The sequence below is a fragment of the Microcebus murinus genome, chromosome 2 (genome assembly GCF_040939455.1).
Source record: "Microcebus murinus isolate Inina chromosome 2, M.murinus_Inina_mat1.0, whole genome shotgun sequence".
NCBI classification, from domain to species: domain Eukaryota; kingdom Metazoa; phylum Chordata; class Mammalia; order Primates; family Cheirogaleidae; genus Microcebus; species Microcebus murinus.
In genome coordinates, this window is record NC_134105.1 from 114,369,639 (window position 1) to 114,391,527 (window position 21,889).

Genomic DNA, 21,889 nt, shown 5'->3' on the forward strand with positions numbered 1-21,889 from the left:
TTGTTGATTGAATTGAACATGCTGAGTAGATGAGTTGTTTTGCTTTGCTGAAAAACATTTTTTTGTTGCAAGTATAAAAGAATAACTTTTGGTTATTTGCTATGCATATTTCATTCATGTTTGGTATTTTCAACATATTTTTCTTTGTTTACTTAGATGTGGAAATTAAATTATATTCTAAATCACTTGGCAGCTGTAATGTTGGTATAAGAGCAGTAGGCTTGAAGTTAAAAGATCAAATTTGAAGCTTAATTCTGCCACTTGCAGAGCATTTGTATCAGGACTATCTACCTGACACTCCTTTCCTCATCTGTAAAATAAAGACTGACTGCTTTATAGGGTTTTATTAGGATTAAAAGAGGATGGCCTGGCCAGGTGGCTCATGCCTATAATCCTATCACTCTGTAAGGACGAGGCAAGAGGATCACGTGAGGTTAGGAGTTCCAGACCAGGACCAGCCTGAGCAAAAGCGAGACCCTGTCTCTACAAAAAAATAGAAAAATTAGCCAGGTATGGTGGCTCACTCCTGTAGTTCCAGCTATTAAAACACAAATAGTGGTATGTACTTCAGATATATTTTAAGATTATTTTAATAAAGGTTTTATAAAATCACAAAACCTTAGAATTAGAGAGGATATCAGAGTTCAAGCCCAGTCTTCCTTGTAAGAATTTAACTTCTTCTCTAGTGTCCTGGGCAAATGTTTATTTCTTAGTTGCTGTTTTTTCTTCAGGCAAGGCGCTGTGGTAGGTTTACAGGAAGCTGCAGAGTTGAGTTGGGACAGATACTCTTCTCAAGAAGGTTATTCAGAGTAGGCTTCATGGAAAAAGTGACAATGAAACTAGATTTTTTTTTCTTTTTCTTTTTTTTTTTAGGATATGGTCTTATTTATTATTTAACTCAAAAAATCTTATTTTTGGCTCGACTCAGACTTAGAAGTAGATGCTCTCAGAGAGGACAGCCTACGTCTCTTGGCAATCTGTTCCTGGCGCTTTTCTTTGGCCTCCTTCATTCTCTTAGCCATAAGTTTAGCATATTCTGCAGCCTCTTCCTTATTTTTCTTAGTGCGCTGCTTCTTCAGAGCAATACGCCGGCGTTTATGTTGCAGGACACGTGGAGTTACAAGTCGCTGAATCTTGGGTGCTTTGGTCCTAGTTTCTTACCTTCTTTATTTAAGGGCTTCCTCACAACATACTGGCGAACATCATCTTCTTTAGACAGATTGAAGAGTTTGCGGATTCTGCTAGCTCTTTTGGGCCCCAGACGACGAGGTACTGTAGTATCAGTCAGTCCAGGTATATCCTTCTCTCCTTTTTTTACAATAACCAAGTTGAGAACAGGTTGGCATCCACAATACAACCACGAACAGATTTGCGCTTTCTTTCTCCAGTTCTCCTTGGTCTGTAACAGGAATGCCCCTTACTCAGTAGCAGACGAACACGGCCATGGGTCAAGACACCCTGCGTCATGGGGAAACCTTGCTTGTCGTTCCCACCACTGATTCGGACCACATAACCCTTCCCTTCTTCACCCAGAGCGTCAGCAGCAACTTCCGTGGCCATACGCTTCTCATAGAAAGTATGAAGTTTGCGTTCATCGTCCACTTCAATGAGTCTCTGGCAGCCAGTGGCTGGGAAGGAGATATTCAGCTTCATCATGAAGCAGCTGATTGCCTCCGAGGTGCCACGAAAAAGAGCGATTTTTTTTTTTCTTTAGTGAAGATAGATCTTGAGGGATGGGGTAGGATCTGAATATTTATGGGGTATGGAGGTTGCCAATGCCAAGAACATGAACAAAGAAGAAAAGTGATAGGACAGGTGCATAAAATCATGGTTATAAGTAATTCCATTTGACTGGATTAGGGAAAGTAAAGGAATAATGAAAGGTAAAGTTGGAAAAGAAGATTATGGCCAAATAGTAGAGTAGAAGTAACAATAGAAGTTGGGCCAGGCGGTGGCTCACGCTTGTAATCCTAGCACTCTGGGAGGCCCAGGTGGGAGGATTGCTCAAGGTCAGGAGTTCGAAACCATCCTGAGCAAGAGCAAGACCCCATCTTTACTAAAAATAGAAAGAAATTAATTGGCCAACTAAAAACATATTCAGAATCCATAGAAACATGTTAAGGGGAAAAAATTAAGAATAAATATTTTATATTTAAAAAATTAAAAATAAAAAAAGAAGTAGACACCCTCCTCCCCCAAGGACTTCAGATTATTGAAATTATCAGATTTATTATTTGAGTTCATTTAAAAACACTTTAATATTAAAAGGAATTTGAAAACAAGGACACAAACTAAAAATGACCAGATTTGGCAAAAAAAAAAAAAAAAAACCCAAAAAACAAAAAAAAACACAATTTCTAGAAAGGAAAAAAATAGTTACTGAAATTTAGAAACTCAGTGGACAAATTCAGCAGTAGATTAGATGTGTTTTGAAGAGTGAGTTAATAAATCTCAGGAATTAGTAGTTAAAAATGAAAAATATAACAAAGAAGAGATAAGGAGAATAAAATGAAGTTTAAAATGAATCTAATTGGAGTAGTTCTCAGCTGTTATCAGTTCAAAACATACTGGCTGAGAATTTTCTAGAATTGATAAATGGCATGAATTCTCAGCTTTGGGAAGCATAGTGAAACCCTAAGTGGAATAGGTAAAAATTCTATACCTAGACATATTATAGTGAAATTACTGAAAATTAAATATAAACAGAATATCTTAATAGAGAAAATAGATAATTGTCCATAAAAGAGCCACATTTTTAAAGTGCTCGATAGCAACAGTAGAAACTTAAAAACAGTGAAAATATAAAATGCCAGGCGAAAATAACTGCCAACCTTTAAATTTTTACCCATCTTAAACTTTTATTTAAGAATAAAGATGAAGTGACCTTTTTGGACAAATAAAAAATGAATTTGCTAGCATTACACATTCACCAAAGGAACTTTTAAAGGATGTACTTATGAGAGAAAGAAATTGAACCCAGAAGGAAAGACTGTGATGTAAAGGGAAATGGTGAGCAAAGAAATTGGTGATGTGGGTAAATCTGAGTAAACTGAACAGACTTATTTTAAGTCCTTGGTACATAATAAAGGCTTGACTTACAGAGAAATGATATATACATTTTCCCAAAGTAGTGTGTTTTCTTATTCAACCATGGCAAACCGTGGAATTGACTTCATATTCAGAATTTTTCAGAGAGAAGCTGAAATCTCAACAGAACTCCTAACATGATTGGTCTTATCTTGGAAAGTAAAGAGATATAGTCAGTGTCGCTAGGAAGAGATTTGGAATGGCTGGATTTCTTAAAAGATTTGTGTCTACTTATAGGCTGCTTAGCAGATTTTAGTTTAGGTATTAACTGACCCTGCCTCGTATTTACCAACATCCTAAATATTGATGTTGATATATATAATTTGAATCTGGAATTTCTACTCAGAATGTTCTTAGATTTCACATCCATTAATTTGAAGAGAGTTCTAAATTTATTGTTTCTGAGAATCAATTCTAATCTTGAGGAAATGTTATTAAGATATAATAAATAAAATAGAACTTGTTGCTCTTTAAATGGCCAAGAACATCACAAACCAGAAGCTATTCTTTGTCCCTATGGCCCTAACTTTAAAAAAGAAGTATTTGTTAACAGTGCTTTCACATTTTAGTTTTTTTTATTTTTCAAACTTTTGAATTTTAGATACTCTGTGAGAGGGTGAGTGCTCTGAGCATATATTTCTATCTGTTTTGGAACTAGTTTCTTTCAAGGAGTTTTATTGTGGACTTAAGGCTTAATATCCCTGATCTAATATTTGTTGATTTGGGGGGCACCATTCATTCATTCAGCAAATATTTTTGAGCACTTGCCATGTTCTGCATTGTACCAAGGTTGCTGTAGTGAACAAGATTGCTAAAGTGCCTGCGCTCAGGAAGCTTACCTTCTAGTAGGGATAAATAGAAACCAAACAAATGAACAAGTTTTAAAATTATGAGATGTACATAGAAAAAATCCAATCAGGTGACATGATAGTGATTTGGGAGGGGCAGTGTTTTTTAAATTAGATGGTAAGGGAGGATCTCTCTGAAGAGGTGACATTCAGAGACTGGAATATCGAAATGAAGCCACTGGGACAGAAACATCCATCATGTAAATAAGCTTGCAGTACATTCCTGTGTACTGTAAGTGTTGAGAGGGTATATTAACTTGATAGCTTAATGTGATCTGACATGTTTTGTAGAAATTAATTTTGATTTTATGATGGTCTAAAAATCATGCTAGATTGTCATAACTTAAAATTCTTATCTTTCACTGACTCAGGTGTTATGAGTTACTCTAATTTTTACCCTAGTCTATATTTGGCCAGTGGAACGCAAACCCAAATGGAAAACATTTGGTCTAAGATGTTTGATTTATTTGCTAACTTGTGGTCTGTTGTCTTTTAGACACTTTTTAGTGACCCTATTGTAATATAAGAACATTAAAATAGTTGCTAAATTAGTTGAATTATAAATCTATGTTTTTATATAGATAAAAGAGAGTGACTGATTATAGTGTCTTAGATATGGAAGCCCTTTGAAGGAGATCCAAAATCCCAAATTATGTTACATAATTTAAGCATTTAGTCTATTTTCTTTACAATAAACTTCATTCCATAAGTATGTAATTATATATAGATTTTCTGTGTGAATAAGAAACCTTTAAAATTGCATGAAAACTACTTTTTCTCTTGTATTGAGATGTGCATATGTTTGTACCCTTTTATCCAAAGTAAAAACATTTTTTTAGCTTTTACTCAAATTATAGATTTTTAATATCATTTTTTATCATTTTTAATATCATTTTAATGTTCTAGCTTATCAATCTCCCAGACTGAAGCTTCTGAAGATCAGAATCACTTCTGATTCATCTTTCTGGCCTTATGGAGCAGAGTACAGTGCCCTATACCTAATAATCTCTCAGAATTATTTGTTGAGTAAATGAATGTGTGAACACTTACCATACAATTATCTTTTGAGAATAATTACTCATGATCAGTATGCTTTTAAAGATTGCCATAACATTGATTACTTTTTAAAGAGTCATTTTATACAATTTTTGGAAAATATACATTTTTGAAGGGGAGGGGTCAATGTAATGAAGAACACTTATCTCGACTAGGAGTCAGAAAATGGATCTTAATTTCAGCTATGCCATTCAGTCACAGTGTCCTTAAATAAACCATGCAACCTTGCACATCATTTCCTTGTTTATACAGTTTAGGGGTTGCATTGATCATTGCTAACATTTCTCTCTGCTCTAAAGCTCTTATCCTTTGCTATTTGCAAAAACCAGGAAAGATTGCCTTTTATGTTAGATTTGATTCTAAATCTAATGATACTGGACAGCAGTGCTTAAACTGTTTTTCTTCAGTGATAAGGGAAAACCCTGGAAAAGGTTCAGTGGTAGTTTGCACAAGCTGATTATATGTTATGATTAGTTGTTCCCTTGTATTTTCATTAATGGCCTGTACTCTTTACCTATTTAATTTGTTATTTAGTATTGAGATTATTTTAGGCAAACAGGTGATAATATTTGCAAGAATGGATCTAGGCAATATGGTAAAATGTCTGGATCCTGATAGTCTCTAAGTAAAAGGAGATTGTGGGGAAGTGGTCTATAAATAAGGGAAACAAATGTTAAGGTTTTAATTTTGCAGGGTGGGGGCATGTGCTAGGTGCCTCTCTCATATCAAGTATAACATTCTCTTATAGCATGTTAGCATATTGTTTAGGAAATTTTCCAAGGTGAAAATAAAATCAATTTACTAGCATATTAAAGCTTAGCACAGAGAATTTTAATAGCCTCATATGACCTCCTAAACAGTCTGAGGTAGGGGAAGTTATTTGCATGATAATGCTATAGATGCTTTCTTGTCTTCCTAGTGGGCAAAATGAATTCTGGCTATCTAGTAGGTGTGGTGCTGGCTTGGAGCGCCTAAGATCTGGCATGCCTGTTGTATTGTCTGACTTGTTTTCTTTCAAATTCATGTTAGAAAAGTGTATGTGTTCATACACTCATACATGCTCACAAATATTTATATTGCCTTGTCTCTTCTCAGTGCTTCTAGACTAGGGAGGAAGAGCTGTTGAGGCTTCTTATAGGTAAAGTAGATACTGCTTTTTTGACTTGCCTTTTCGTTACTATCTAAAAAAATCTCTATTACAATATCTATTATATTAGAAGGAAGAATGACAACACAGACTGTATACTAATTCAAGATAGGATCTTGATTTGATTTAGCTAAAATTTACCATATTTATTGATGCCATTTTAAATAATAACCATTCCTCATTGCTTAGAATTTTTTCCTCACTCTGCATTTGAACGTTGTTGACAACTGTTATGTATATCAAGTTTAGTCTCTGAAGCACCAAGGAAAGCTTTAGAAATTTCTGCTTTCATTTTTTTGTGGAGTATGAACATGATTCAGAGGCCAAAATTGTAATAAAATATTTCTCGTAATGTCCTATTGAATCAGTTACTTGGTGTTATCATAACCATTCTAATCTGAATGGGTTATAGAAGGCCTTTTTCTTGACCACAGAGAACAGAGAACTATGACTTAAAGGTCATAGTGAACTTTTTTTTGTAATTGCATGATGAGTGCGTTTGAAGTAAGTAGAGCCTATAAAAGAGATACATTCTAGAGCTACTACTTTCTGGTACAGATAATTTAGAAAGGGTCTGTAGTAGCTGTGGTAATATTTACAATCTTTTAAAATTTTTATTTTATCTAACAAAAAACATTACAAGTAGAAAGTTTTCTTTAGTTCACATACGGTTAAGTCATCTGTTGGACAAAGAATTTACCCTACTGGAGGAGATGGATTATTGGTGGAGACTCAGTAAGGGCAGCATTTTAGAAGTTCATGCAATTAGTCTTTTTGCATTTAGGTAACACGAGACTTAAATTCAGACCAAATGGAGAGATGGTCAGAAGTAATTCAGATTTATATTATTTCTAAGCAACCTGAGCCTTGTATTTGAAAAAAATCTTCCTTGAAAGATTGAAACAAAAAAAAAAAAATAGAAATGTATATGGTAAAATAAACCATTTGGTATAAACCTACAACTCCTTTTTTGTATGTACATAGATATGTCTATAGGTATAGATAAAAGTGGAATCATACCTATAGCTCATCCTACATATTCCAATTATATGCAGAACACTGTAGTGTGAAATATGAGGATTGAACTTGAATGATTTGTATCTCATGAAGGCTGATTTTTGAAAAATTATAGGCTAGAAATGTTGGAACAGGTATGCAAGTATATAATTAAATTGATATGTGAGACAAAGAATAATTGAAATTGAAAACCATAACTTAATATGGATTGTGTACTAATAACAGGACCAAATTTTGGAAATTCCAATTTGTCCATATTATGTATGCATGAGTTTTGCAGAGTATGTGGCAGCCACATTTCTTAACCAGAACACTGGAAAAAATACTTAGAAAACTCTGGTAACTCCCTAATTTCAAGTTGTGTGAACTCTACATTCATAAGTGTTAATAATTTATGTATTTGTTATTGGTAGGTTGCTTTCAGCTTCAGGTGACCAACTGGCTTAAACACAAAGGAGTTTGGTTGGCTAATGTAAGTCAGAGACTAGGAGCTTCAGAGACAGTAGGACTGGGCTGTATTTTGACTCTGCTCTTCAATGTGGTGTTTGCCATCATCTTCTTTCCCTAATGGTTGCAAGATAACTGCCAGCAGCAGCCAGGGAAATATGCTTCCTTGTCCATGTCCAGAGAAAGGAACCACTTAGTGTTCTCTATTAAAAGTAAAAATAGGCCGGGCGCGGTGGCTCACGCCTGTAATCCTAGCTCTCTGGGAGGCCGAGGCGGGCGGATTGCTCGAGGTCAGGAGTTTGAAACTAGCCTGAGCAAGAGCGAGACCCCGTCTCTACTATAAATAGAAAGAAATTAATTGGCCAATTAATATATATACAAAAAATTAGCCGGGCATGGTGGCGAATGCCTGTAGTCCCAGCTACTTGGGAGGCTGAGGCAGGAGGATTGCTTGAGCCCAGGAGTTTGAGGTTGCTGTGAGCTAGGCTGACGCCACGGCACTCACTCTAGCCTGGGCAACAAAGCGAGACTCTGTCTCAAAAAAAAAAAAAAAAAAGTAAAAATAACTATCAGAAAAATCCAGGAGCTCTGTCCTTGATTTCATTGGTCAGAATTAAGATTTTGAAATACAGTCTCCTCTTGAGCAGGTCATTAGCTAGGGGGATGGGATAAATCATACAGGTCCTTCCTTTCCGCTGAGGTTATTTTCTAAATGTCTTAGCTCTTCTTCAATTGGGTAGAGTTGGAATGGCAACCAGCATATACTGCTAGTATGTACTCCTCTGTCAAATACTGCAGTCAACAGAATCAGCATTTTTGTATCAGTTCTGGCCCAATAGTAGCACAAAGACAATACTTTGACAATCACTGGTGTATGGTAAGAAGTGGGCTGGAGGTGAACCCTAAGGAACACTAACATTTAACACAGAGTGTGTGCCAGAGGGGCCTGAATTCTACATTGCTGCTTTGATGTAGAATAAGACAGTGATGACTCCAGGATTCGTTTCTTTTGAATTTTTTTTTCCAGAAGACTAGAGTAAATGCTGAAAATACATTAAACTTAGAAATTGACATTTGAATTTATTCTTTAAGTAAAAATGTTCCTTGAAAATTTAAGTAAATAATGTACCTATGATGCAAGCATTGTCTAATTTAAGAAAAAAAAAGGCAAGCAGAAGAAAACAAGTTAAATGTACATTCTTTTCTGTTTCCTGATTTGTATGTAGAGTAAAAAAATCTGACCTATGAGTAAATTTCATATTTCTTATCATAAAACAGATTATAAGATAATCCTGAGAGTAAGTAAACAAATGTTTCCCTTTGAATTTCCAGGTGTTTTTTTTTTTTTGGTGGTGGTGGTGTTAAATTTTGGCTGGTCTTTATATTCACTTAAAATACAATTTTAAAAGCATATTTTTGGGTGTAATATTGAAGGTGTTTATAAATTTATTTTTAATTATGAGCTTCAAAAAATAAGTTGGCTTGAATTCATCAATTTTAATAGCATATGGCATCTTTGATTTACCCAGTGGCTTTTCTCTATTAAGTCTCTCTGTGTGTCGTTGGTCACCTTAATGTCACTGGTTTAGCTGTGTCTTTGAAGTGCTGCCCATTAGAAATATGGAAAGAAAAGAAATAATGGAAGGAGTTGTAAGTGGTTATATTGAAGTTAAGGGAAAAATGAAAAATGTGTTTTGTAGTACATGAAAGCAGTATCTAATCAGTTAGATACTGAGAAAGAACTGCATCCTTGTATGTTTTTTTTTTAATTCTGATAAGTAGTAAGGAATGTTAAAATGTATAACTCAAATTTCATACTCATCCTTACATGTTTAATATCTTAGAAAAGTTATTCTCTTATAAAGGAATATATGGTTAGTTTAGGTTTGCAGTTGTGTGTGAAGACCTCAGTGATTGGAAATGGGTTGTGATTGGTAGTGTATTTAGTATCCTATGTGCAGAAACCCTCCTCTCCTTGAGTAATCATGAAAAGACACCTGATTTTTCCCTTGGTGCTTGGCATGTGGAAAGAATGAAAGACACAATGAAACCACTGCTAGTCTCTGGATACCTTTTAGACAGTGATATACTAGCCAGCCGACTTAAGTCAGGAGGCCAGTGAGTGAGTTCTTCACATTTTGTTTTGCTATTATCCCTCACTTAGTTGCAAGGAGTAGGATAAAGCATTGCATTTTTTTTATTTCATATTTCAGTCTCCTCTGAAGTTTGACACTGTAAATCAGTGGTTCAGAATCTTCTAGAAAGTTTGTTTAAATTGCTGGATTTTAAGTGATTGCTGGATCCTCCACCCCCAGAGTTTCTGATTCAGGAGGTGTGGGGTAGGGCCTGAGAATCTGCATTTCCAGTGAGGTCTCAGGTGATGCTGATGCTGACCCAAGTATTGCCCTTTGAGAATCAGTGCTGTAAAAACACTTTTAATATGAATAAAAGCAAGGAGCAGTGGTATTAAATTTATTTAAGGAAAAGATTTACTACCATTTAAACTTTGTTTTGTTTTGTAACTTCTCACAGACCCATTAGTGGCTGCTAGGCTCAAAGCCACTTTGGACTAGCAGAAAACATTTGGTTTGATTTTGTTTAATATTTCAAGTAAAGATAGGATTTTTGCTTTGTATTTGTTCTTAAGTAAGATACTATAATTGTTATTTCACTCAATGAGTATTGAAACTTTTTAAACCACTTTGAGGCCAGTACAACTTCTTTGCCATTGCCAGCTGTGCATGTTGCTATGGAAACACAGTAGGGACTAGCAGGATTACTGTTATAAGGACCACACCTGGCTTATTTGCATCCAATTTAAGTTTGGGGACATTTCAAAAGAATAAAAGGTCTCAACATGTGCCAATGGGCAATCAGAAAGAGCTCGTCTGTTTGTAACCACTATATTGGAAGGGTGGGTGGGTTTTCCTTATTCATTACAGATCCTACTCTGGAGGGTTTTAGTGGGTACTTCAAGTTTTAGTTTGTTTTGTGTATTTATTTTTCTCAATGTCTTGCTATCTCTTTTCCTTAAGGTGCTTTTTGTTTTATTTTGTTTTAGGCATATCCTCTTAAAATTTAAAGATTTTCTTTTCGTGCTCTTAAAGAACTTAAAATATGTATAGGTCATAATTTTTCAAGAGAGAAAGAATTCCATTTCTTTCTTTTCAGTTGTATTATTTAATAAAATAGCTTAGTAAGTTTTTGACCACTGCTAGAGAATCATGGTGGAAGTTTAAGTTGATCTCTACTTTTAAGTAGTATAAGCCACTGTGATCCACTTCTGTCACAAAAACAACTCCTTTTTAAGAAGACAGTTTGAACTATTTATACATTTGATTTTGTTTGCACCAATGAACCCAAGCTGTTGGTTCAGAGTTTCATGAAACAGGAACATTACTGAATGTATAGAAAAAAATGATATGGGCTATTGTGAGTATTGATTATGTAAATTTGTATAGTTTTCATTAATTCCTTATACTGCTTGATCAGTCATACTAATTTTTTTTTTCTCAGCCAGAGTCTCACTCTGTTGCCCAGGCTAGAGTGCTGTGGCATCAGCCTAGTCCACAGCAACCTCAAACTCCTGGGCTCAAGCGATCCTTCTGCTTCAGCCTCCCGAGTGGCTGGGACTACAGGCATGTGCCACCATGCCCGGCTAATTTTTTCTATATATATTTTTAGTTGGGCAATTAATTTCTTTCTGTTTTTAGTAGAGATAGGGTCTCACTCTTGCTCAGGCTCGTTTGGAACTTCTGACCTTGAGGGATCTGCCCGCCTCAGCCTCCCAGAGTGCTAGGATTACAGGTGCGAGCTACCGCACCCGGCCCAGTCATACTAATTTATACAGTTATACTAATTAGTTATACTAATTCAAAAATAGCCATACAGCATAGGTATACGGCAAATGAGAGTCAGAGCATGTATCAATTCCTCTTTGTTGGTTGAGGCTGCTCGAACTCTGTACTGATCAGGATTCTGAGGCCTCATGACAAGGAGTGTGGTTGGTGGTCAACCGGTGACGTTGAATTTCCACACTCGTGTGTATCAAAGTGTTGGCCTTTCTCATTTTCTAAATATAAAATGTGATCTTGTATCTTTTTTTAGAATACTTTACAACTATAGTCACCTATATCAATCTATATCTATAATCTATATGTGTGTGTGTGTGTGTGTGTGTGTGTGTATATATATGTATAGCAAATTGAAGTAGATACTTACAAACCCAAATGTTAGGTTTGGTCAGGTTTTTTGTTTTTTTGTTTTTTTTATGTTAGTGAAATGCAGCCTTTAAAGAAAATCTAAGTAGAGTGTTTTATCCAATTTTCATGAAAGAGTAGAAGAATAGAACCTTACAATACACGTTCAAAGAACTTTCTTATTTACCTCCATGTTCCTTTAGTAAGGGGTGGTACTAGTTATCTCTGCTTTGTAAATGAGAAAATAGGCATAAGAGAGGTGCTTGCATAAGGCAGCTAATATGCCTTGATGAGTCATATGGTGTTCCCCACTGTGTATAATTGTGCCCTCTTAAAGTGTTAGGTCATTTTATACAGCTTACTCAGTTTTGCCTTTTTCTCTTTTTGTATTCATAGACTGGAAAAGTAAGAAGAGCTTTCCTGCCTTTTTAATTACCAAACTACTCTCAGTTTTCAATGAATCAGTTCAAAGAAAGAATGCAGTCTTTCTATACCTGGTAAATATTTTTTGCTAAATAAAGCTATTAATTTAGTAGCCTCTGGTAAATCCAGGTGTTATGATTACCTTTTATTTTGTGGAATGGCTATTAAAATGACTTCTCAAATATATATATTTTTAAATTTTTAACTCTGAAATTTGTTTGATATTTGTTGATATGATGGAGTGATGCTTGGGATACCTGTGACCTAGACAGCAATGGAAAATAGTTTAGGATTGGCCCTAGTACTTAGGTTAGACTCTGGTCTCTTTTGAAAAAGTTGTGAAATGTAAGTAGAGTATATAAATATATTTTTATGTCATCTGTATTCTGTAATAATATAACAGCAATAATCTCTGTGATAGTTTAGAAGCACTTTGTAAATAATAGTTTTGTAAAACTAATCTAGTCATCAGAATATTATAACCTATATTTTACCATTTTACAAATGACCTACATGAATATTAGAGTCTGTTATTAGCTCATGTCATATAAATTTTATTCCTGGTAAAATGTGGAGAGCTTATAGCAAAGAATTTTAATTTATGTGCATTTAAGCTATTCATAATGAGAAACAGTGTGCATTAGATTGCCTGGTACCTTTCTTTTTTTTTTTTTTTTTTTTACCTTACTCAATGCAGAGTGACGCCTGGTACCTTTCTACTTTGGGCAGTCATATGTTAGGATTTTACATAAGGTGAGATACATTGATTGGTACTCTTTTTTAGTAAACTTCTTTCTAACCAGAGCTTTTAAAGATTATGTGAAATTTGTTGACATTATCTGGCAATTTGGAAAGATGATCTACCCTAAATATTATTTGCAACTACTCATCATCCTCTGAGTAGAAAAGGAAGAGGAGGGGCAGGGCTGGAGCAGCTAATTTTATTGAATTATTATTCAATATATATTATATATATGAATATATTATTGAATATGCTAGGCATATGCTAGATACCTTCACACATATTCTTTTGTTTTTAGTATACATAGTAGTACAGGAAGTAGAGCAAAAAAAAAAAAAAAAAGCATTGTGTAAAGAATGATTTCTTTTTGTTTGGATGCTCTTCTTGTTAATCTTCCATATTCTTTTTTCATCTACTTTTGGCAGCACCAAATGCTGTTGATTGTTTCCAGCGCTTTGAATCATAACTGCTTGAGATTTCTGTACAGTGCTTACCTGGCCACCAAAAGGACTTTTTTTTTCCTTCAAATTTTAAGTTTTCAGAAGAGAAAATGTTATACTTTTTAAGAAATGTTATTTGGGGTTTAAAACATGAGAAAATAAAAAAGAAAACCAACTTGTACTTCAGACATGTTCAGATAGTCTCCTAACAATGTTAAGTTTCTCTGTTCTTACTTTGTACAGTAAAGATGATTTTCTGATCTATGGATTAAAAGTTAGTTAAAAAGCATGAAAATATTGAAGAGCAGCATTTAAAATTTTTTCTTATACTAGGAGAAAAATCTTGACAGTAATATTTATTAAATATTTATCAAGAGAGTATAATATCATTTTGATAATTCATAGTTATTTTCAAATATCATTTTCATTTTAAGGACAACCTTGGGAGATAGCATAAATATTCCTACTTTTCAAATAAGGAAATTAAGATTCAGGTGTTAGATTCGTATTTTAGAGATGTCATAACAGGATACCACAAACTGGGTGGGTTAAAGGATAGAAATTTAGGCTGGGCGTAGTGGCTCACGCCTGTAATCCTAGCACTCTGGGAGGCTGAGGCAGACGGATTGCTCGAGGTCAGGAGTTCGAAATCAGCCTGAGCAAGAGCTAGACCCCGTCTCTACTATAAATAGAAAGAAATTAATTGGCCAACTAATATATATAGAAAAAATTAGCCGGGCATGGTGGCGCATTCCTGTAGTCCCAGCTACTTGGGAGGCTGAGGCAGCAGGATCGCTTGAACCCAGGAGTTTGAGGTTGCTATGAGCTAGGCTGACGCCACAGCACTCACTCTAGCCTGGGCAACAAAGTGAAACTCTGTCTCAAAAAAAAAAAAAAAGGATAGAAATTTATTGTCTTACTGTTCCGAAGGCTAGAAGTCCAGGTTATAACATAGGATTGGTTCATGCTGAGGGCTGTGAGGGAGAATCTTTTCTATGCCTCTCTTTTTATCTTCCCTCTATCCCATCTGTCTCTGTGTTCAAATCTCCCCTTTTTATAAGGACAACAATCATATTGGATAGGGCCAACCCTAGTGACCTCATCTTCACTTGATCATTTATTTGCAAAGTCCCCATTTCAAAATTAGGTCACATTCACAGGTACAAGGGATTTGGACTTTAACATCTTTTGAGGTGACACCGTTCAGTTCATAACAGATATTAAGGGTTTTTTAAGTGGGAAAGTCAGGCATCACATTTTAGTGACACTAAAATGGTAGTTATAAAAGAACATGACAATATATCTATAATACTACCTTTAAAATTCATTTTCTAATATTGTCTTATATTTGGGGAGAGTTTGTTTAAAATTAAGTTTCTAAAATAGTTAATAGAACTTTGGGTTATAATAGTCTTCAAACTCTTTCTTTTTTTTCAGATAATAAATAAATGATGACACGAACCTTGGAAAGTTGTTCAAGACTCAGTGCTTAGATCTGACTTTAAATCTGAACTTCCATTAATAAAATGTAGGTCTTTAAAATGTGGACTTCATAAGATCTTGAGATGCCCATCAGAATACTGTTTAAATTGTTGCAAGTGCATTTTGATGATAGATTACCTATATTTCAGAATTCTGTAAGAGTTGTAGTCTTGCCAGTGTTAATATACATCTGTTGTTGTGATTGTTTCTGAGGGATGGGGAGGGAAAAGCTACACTAGGATAACAAAACGGGCACTGTGTGGTAGTTTGTTGATCTGTTTCTTTTTTCTTCTTTTGTTAAAGTTTTTCTTTTTCTCTTTTTCAAAATAATTTCAGATTTACAGAAAAGTTGAAAGAATAGTACAAATAACTTGCCCCTGAACCTTTTGAGAGTAAGTTGCTGACTTGATGTTCCATCTTCCCAAAATACTTCAATGTGTACTTCCTACAAATAAGGACATTCTTCTACGTAGCCACAGTACAAAGATAAAACTTAGGAAATTAACAGTAGTACATGACTATCAGCTAACACAGACTTTATTCAAATTTTTTACTTGTCCCCAAAATGTCCCTTGCAATAAAATAATCCAATCTAAGATCCTGCATTGCATTAAGTTGTAGTATCTCTTTACTATTCTCTAATCTGGAAAAGTTCTTTCGTTTTTTTTGATTTTCAGATACATGACACTTTGGGAGAATACATTTTATAGAATGTCTTTGAATTTGGGTTTATCTGATGATTTCTCATAATGAGATTCAGGCCATGCATCTTTGACAGGAGTATCACAGAAATGATGCGTACTCTTCTCATTACATCCTTTCAGGTGGTGCACAATTTTGATTTGTCCGTTGACTGATGATGTTAACTTTGATCATTTGATTAAGGTGATATTCGCTAGACTTTTTCACTGTAAAGTTGCACTTCTGTTTATAATGAATAACTATTGTGAGAAAACTGTTTTCATCACCAAATTTTGACCCACTGGATTTAGCGTGGTGGTGTTTCTTTACTGCACTGCTTATCTCTGTAATGGTTTTCAAATGTTGATTTTTTAGTTATTTATTCTATGTTATTTGGCATTCTGCTGTAAGGAAAAGCTTTCTCCTCTCTCTTTGTATCAGCATGAGCTCATGAATTCCTATAAGTAATATTATAGTCCATTTATCATTATTTTTTTATATTTTGTCCAAATTGTTCAAAATTTGGCTAATGGGAATCCCTTCAAAATGGCCTCCAGGTGTCTTTTTCACATATTCTCATAATTTTTTAAAGCACTTCCACCAGTAGTTTCTTTGAGCATCCCTGGTTCTTTAAAGTAGAGAGCAGCATTTAGAAATCAAGGTTTGGCTGCCAAGTATTCTCCTTGCTGTAGCAGAATTGTAGCTCCCAGGCACTCAGTAGACAGAGCTAGAGAATAGAATATATGAATATGTGTATATTTACTTAAAGGTATATTTCTTTCTTTTTTTTTTAATTTCGGCATATTATGGGGGTACAGATTTTAAGGTTTCAATAAATGCCCTTTCCCCCCTCCCCCCACAAGTCTGAGTCTCCAGCATGACCATCCCCCAGATGGTGCACATCTCACTCATTATGTATGTATATACCCGCTTCCCTCCCCCCTCCCACCTGCCCAATGCCCTATTACTGTAGTACCTATGTGTCCACTTAGGTGCTGCTCAGTTAATACCAGTTTGCTGGTGAGTATATCTGGTGCTTGTTTTTCCATTCTTGGGATACTTCACTTAGTAGTATGGGTTCCAGCTCTAACCAGGAAAATATAAAATGTGCTATATCACCATTGTTTCTTAGAGCTGAATAGTACTCCATGGTATACATATACCACATTTTATTAATCCATTCTTGGATTGATGGGCACTTGGGCTGTTTCTACAGCCTTGCGATTATGAATTGTGCTACTATAAACATTCGAGTGCAGGTGTCTTTTTTGTAGAGTGTCATTGGATCTTTATATTTATTTCTGTATTTATATATTTTACAAACCATTGTGTTCATACCAAAACCTCAAATTCCAGTTCAGCATCATAGAATTCATTCTAATTTTTTCTCTCTTTGGGTTTTAGTTCTCTTCTCCAGCAGTGATAAACTTAGCTCTCATTATCCTTAATATATTTACTTACTAGATTAATCTCCCTGTACATAACCAGTCTCCTGGTTACTGCTCCCCTGCCTCTCACTTCCCTAAGCTCGGATGCCTGCCTTATGTAGCCCCATCTTATGGCTTTTGGACTGAATTGTAATAAAAAGGAAGTTCATTCTTTTATGACAGATAATAAAGTAAATTGGACAGATTTGCTTCTGCTGCATCACCTTTGGTTAATTTGCTTCTTCTATTCTTATTTATTTTTAATTTGGAACCCTATTAGTTCCATATTGATAGAAATTCTTTGTTATCGATGCTTTGCCTTATTATAACAGCCTATTTACAAGGGATTTTTTTGAAAATTTAAGTTTAATTAGGCATTTTTTATTATCTTGATCCTACTCTTAGGAGCTATTACTTTTAAAGGGTAAAAGATAATTAGCACAGTAATGGAGATGCTCTGTACATTGATTATTTTTAATTTCAAGGCATATAATCAGTTTTAAATGGATTGCATTCATGATATGAAAACATTCCGTCACTTATGAAGAACAGTGAGAACTTTTTAATGTTTTTAAGTTAATTCTGGTTCAGTTATGTCATCTCTGAGTTCTTTTCATTGAACATTATTTATGGAACAAATAATGCCAGAATATAAAATGAATCCAAAAAACTCAAGGAGTTTGTGTGTGTGAAGATAATTTATGTAAGGACTTTTTCTCATTAGGAAAAGGTTTAGGGATATAGATTGACTTTAGAATTCGGTAGAGAAATATAAATTTCTTTTAGTGATTAAAACAATCACTAAAAGAATATAAAGAAAATTATATAACTCCCAAACTCTTGGTGCAATACAGAAAATGCATCTAATACAAACCAGGAAAGAAGGGAGATAAGACCAACAACAGGGGCAGGTAGTAAATAAAAACTATAAAGTGTTATGATGGGAAAAGACTAAATATATTAGTAATCACAAAGGAAATAAATGTGTTAAACAAACCTGATAAAAGCAGACACTCAGATTAGATTTTTAAAAAATCAAAATCCCATCTATCTTTTTTTATAAGAGACATACCTAAAAGCAAATGACACTGAAAAGATGATTAATGAATGTACAAAGAAATGCCAGTCAAAAAATATCAAAGAGAAGGCTGGTATAACAGTGGATTCTGAGGCCAAAAAAGGGACAGAAGTGGATAGGAGGATAACTTTAAAGTGATAAAGGAACAATCTACCAACAGGAATGTCCCTATACATAAAAATATAATTTAAAAGTATGTATAGCAAATACTGGTAATTCCAAGGAACTATTGATAAATTCTTAACTGTTCCATTCTCTACAAACACAGAGAAGATTAGAATAATACTGTTAGCTTTGCCCTGAGGAAAAACACAGTAACACTATTTTTATGTATATATGGAACCTTTACAAATAATTAACCTCAAATGTGTCTTAAAAGAAGTCTCGACAAGTTCTATAGAAGTGATAAAATACATTGCATTATCTCGATGCCATTAAAATAAAATAGCAACGATAAAAGGAACTAAAAAAATGTATTGCTAAATGCCTTACAGAAACATGGTGGACATTGGTAAAAATATATCATTGAGGCCAGGCGTGGTGGCTCACGCCTGTAATCCTAGCACTCTGGGAAGCCGAGGCAGGCGGGTTGCTCGTGGTCAGGAGTTTGAAACCAGCCTGAGCAAGAGCGAGACCCCGTCTCTACTATAAAATAGAAAGAAATTAATTGGCTAACTAACATATATATAGAAAAAATCAGCCGGGCATGGTGGCGAAAGTCTGTAGTCCCAGCTACTCAGGAGGCTGAGGCAGGAGGATCGCTTGAGCCCAGGAGTTTGAGATTACTGTGAGCTAGGCTGATGCCACAGCACTCACTCTAGCCTGGGCAACAAAGCAAGACTCTGTCTCAAGAAAAAAAGAAGAAAAATATATCATTGAATAACAAACTCTGTATCAAAACTTATGGGCTATAGCTAAAATGTTTCTTGGAGGGAAGTTTTTAGCCATAAGTGTAGTCATTAGAAAACAGGGAACTACTGAAAATAAATAAGTTAATAAGGGGTTGGGGGATGCAGGGAGAGACTAAATTCACCAAAACAGTAAAAGGAAGGAAATAAAGATAAAACCAGAAACTAATAAAAAGTATTTAAAAAGGGATGGACAACAAAACTAAAAGCCAATTATTTGAAAAGATGCAGACTACACATACTATTATCTAAGATGATTAAGATAAAAAAGAAAAGGTACCGTTAACGCTAGCAACAACAAAAGGATAGAAATACAGATTCTATATATTTAAATGTTATTGAGAATTATGTGAGCAACCTTATTTTAATAAACTTGAAAACAAGGTGAAATGGATAATTTTTAAAGAAAATTATGAGTTTCCTAATGACTTGAGAAGAAATTGAAAACCTCAGTAAGCCATAATCATTAAAAGAATTGAGGAACCTGTTAAAAACAAATCTTCTCTTTCCCATCTCTAGAAACCTATCACTCTATACCAAATAAGACACCAGAATCACCTATTTTGATTGGCAGATTTTACTAAACCTTTGAGGAATAATCCATTTCTTATAAAAATAGGAAAAAAAAACTACTGAAGTTTCATTTTAAGAAGCTTGGATAGTTTTGGTAGCCAACTGAAAAGATAATACTAGATAATTTCATGTCCAAAACTAGCTATAGTAACAAGTAATGAGTGCATGATATTATAAAACAGGCACTTAAGCTTCTGGAAAAATGGAGTAGAAGAACTTTTCTCTAATCCTTCCACTTAGGACAACCAAAAAAACCCCTAAACACATATAAAACAAGTATAAGAGGACTGAAAGTTAGAAAAAGGCAGAATAGCTAAGGACCTTGTTACCTGAGGAATATATGGATATGAATTCCCATTTTTCTTCTGGCCTCATATATTCTAGGTATAGTGCTAGAGAAATTGGCAAAGCAACAATAGACAGGGGAAAAAAGAAAAGAAAACATAAAACCTTAACAAAAGCTGGCTCTTCTTTAGTCACAAGAAAAGGAAAGGAGCGGCTAGCAAGTTAGAAAACTTTTTAGACAGTAACCACTGTGCTTCATCCAATACCGTGGAATAGAATTGGCTCCATTCCCAAACCTGCCAGCACAGGCCCAGTGGGGAGCATAGACTTATACTCTCACCAGGCTATATCAAGGCACCCACACTCCTGCCAGAGTGGTGCCAGAGAAGACTCAACAGAGAGCTGAGACATTCATCCCATCTGGGCAATAATGAACCCCTTCTTTTACTAGAGTGCTGTCAGAGTAGGCATAGAGGAGAATTAAGGACTTTTGCCATCACCCAATAAAAATGAGGCCACCATCTCTCCTCATGGTGTCAATGGAGGCCATGTGGGAGCAGTAATGAGTCACTCATGTCCCTCCCAGCCTTGGGTGGTTATCAGTGGAGGTATAGTAGGGAATTGGAATTCCTACCCTTGCCCAGTAGTAACAAGAGTTCCCCCACCTTCCCTGGGTAAATGGAAGACAACGTGGGGAACCTTAATTTCCATTTCAACCTTTGAGGATCAAGGTGGTCCCTCTCCCAGTCTTGTCTGCTGGAGTGGTAAACTATGAGGAAAACAGGAGACTTAATTAAGATCTAGAATCTAGTAAGAGTAAGTAAAGTGTTCAGATTTTAATCGATAATCATTTATCCTATCAAGAACCCAGAAAATGTCAACTTTAACAAGAAAATACAATCAGATACCACTTTCAAGATAACAGAAATGGCAGGATTATCTGACATGGATTTTATAGCAGGTGTAATAAAAATGCTTCATTGAGTAATTATGAATACATTTGAAACAAATGAAAAAATACAAAGTCTAAGCAAGGAAATAGAAAACCTCAGTAAAGACATAGAACATATAAAGAAGAATTAAATCGAAATTTTAGAGCTGAAAACTATAATAACTGGAATGAAAACCCTCACTGGATAGACTCATAGCAGAATGGAGAAGACAGAATAAACTGAAAGATGAAATAGTAGAAATTACACAAGCTAAATAAGAAAAAGAACAAATAATAGTGAACACACTCTCAGGAACCTTTAGGACTACCACAACAAAAATTCTAACATAAAAGTCTCAGAAGGAGAGGAGAAAGAAGGGTGGAGCTGAAAACTATTTTAAAAATAATGGCTAAAAACTGTACATTTGGCAGATTATAAACATAAAGATTTAAGAAGCGGAATGACCAACTCTCCCCAAATTGATATACAGGTTTAATACAATTTCTATCAAAATCCCCACAAGGCTTTTTTGTAGATATAGACAAGATTATTCATATTTTACTTCTTTTCCTCTCATGCTTCCTTGTATTTTTCCCCCACTTCCTACCACGTATTACTCTGCCACGTAATTACTCTGTGACCCTAGAGTCATTCTCTAGGCCTCAGTTTACTCTTTTTTTTAAGACAGAGTCTCACTCTGTTACCCAGGCTAGAATGCCATGGCGTCAGCCTAGCTCACAGCAACCTCAAACTCCTGGGCTCAAGCAATCCTTCTGCCTCAGCCTCTCGAGTAGCTGGGACTACAGGCATGCGCCACCATGCCCAGCTAATTTTATATATATGGCCAATTAATTTCTTTCTATTGTTAGTATAGACAGGGTCTTACTCGTGCTCAGGCTGGTCTCGAACTCCTGACCTTGAGCAATCCTCCCGCCTAGGCCTCCCAGAGTGCTTCGATTACAGGTGTGAGCCACCGCACCTGGCCCTCAGCTTACTTTTATGAAATAAAATAATCCTTCAGATGTCTTGTTATTTGGTAGTGCTTAGTAGCTAAATTGATAAAATACCTTTCTTTCTTTCTTGGTATCTACGCATCTAGATTTTTATCAAGTGGTAG

At 35.1% G+C, this 21,889-nt stretch overlaps 1 protein-coding gene and 1 pseudogene across 4 annotated transcripts in view; one reads left to right on the forward strand and one right to left on the reverse strand.

Moving 5' to 3' along the window:
• Positions 1 to 21,889, forward strand: part of POU2F1 (POU class 2 homeobox 1) — a 164,690-nt gene that overhangs the window by 61,119 nt on the left and 81,682 nt on the right. The window contains exon 1 of one of the 4 annotated variants that reach the window (XM_076000356.1): positions 12,221 to 12,298. The exons of the other annotated variants lie outside the window; for them this stretch is intronic. The gene's annotated coding sequence lies outside the window, so the exon portion shown is untranslated. Of the gene's footprint in view, positions 1 to 12,220; positions 12,299 to 21,889 lie in introns of those variants that run through there. 4 annotated transcript variants of the gene reach the window in all.
• LOC105881892 (small ribosomal subunit protein eS6-like) lies at positions 876 to 1,673 on the reverse strand (annotated as a pseudogene).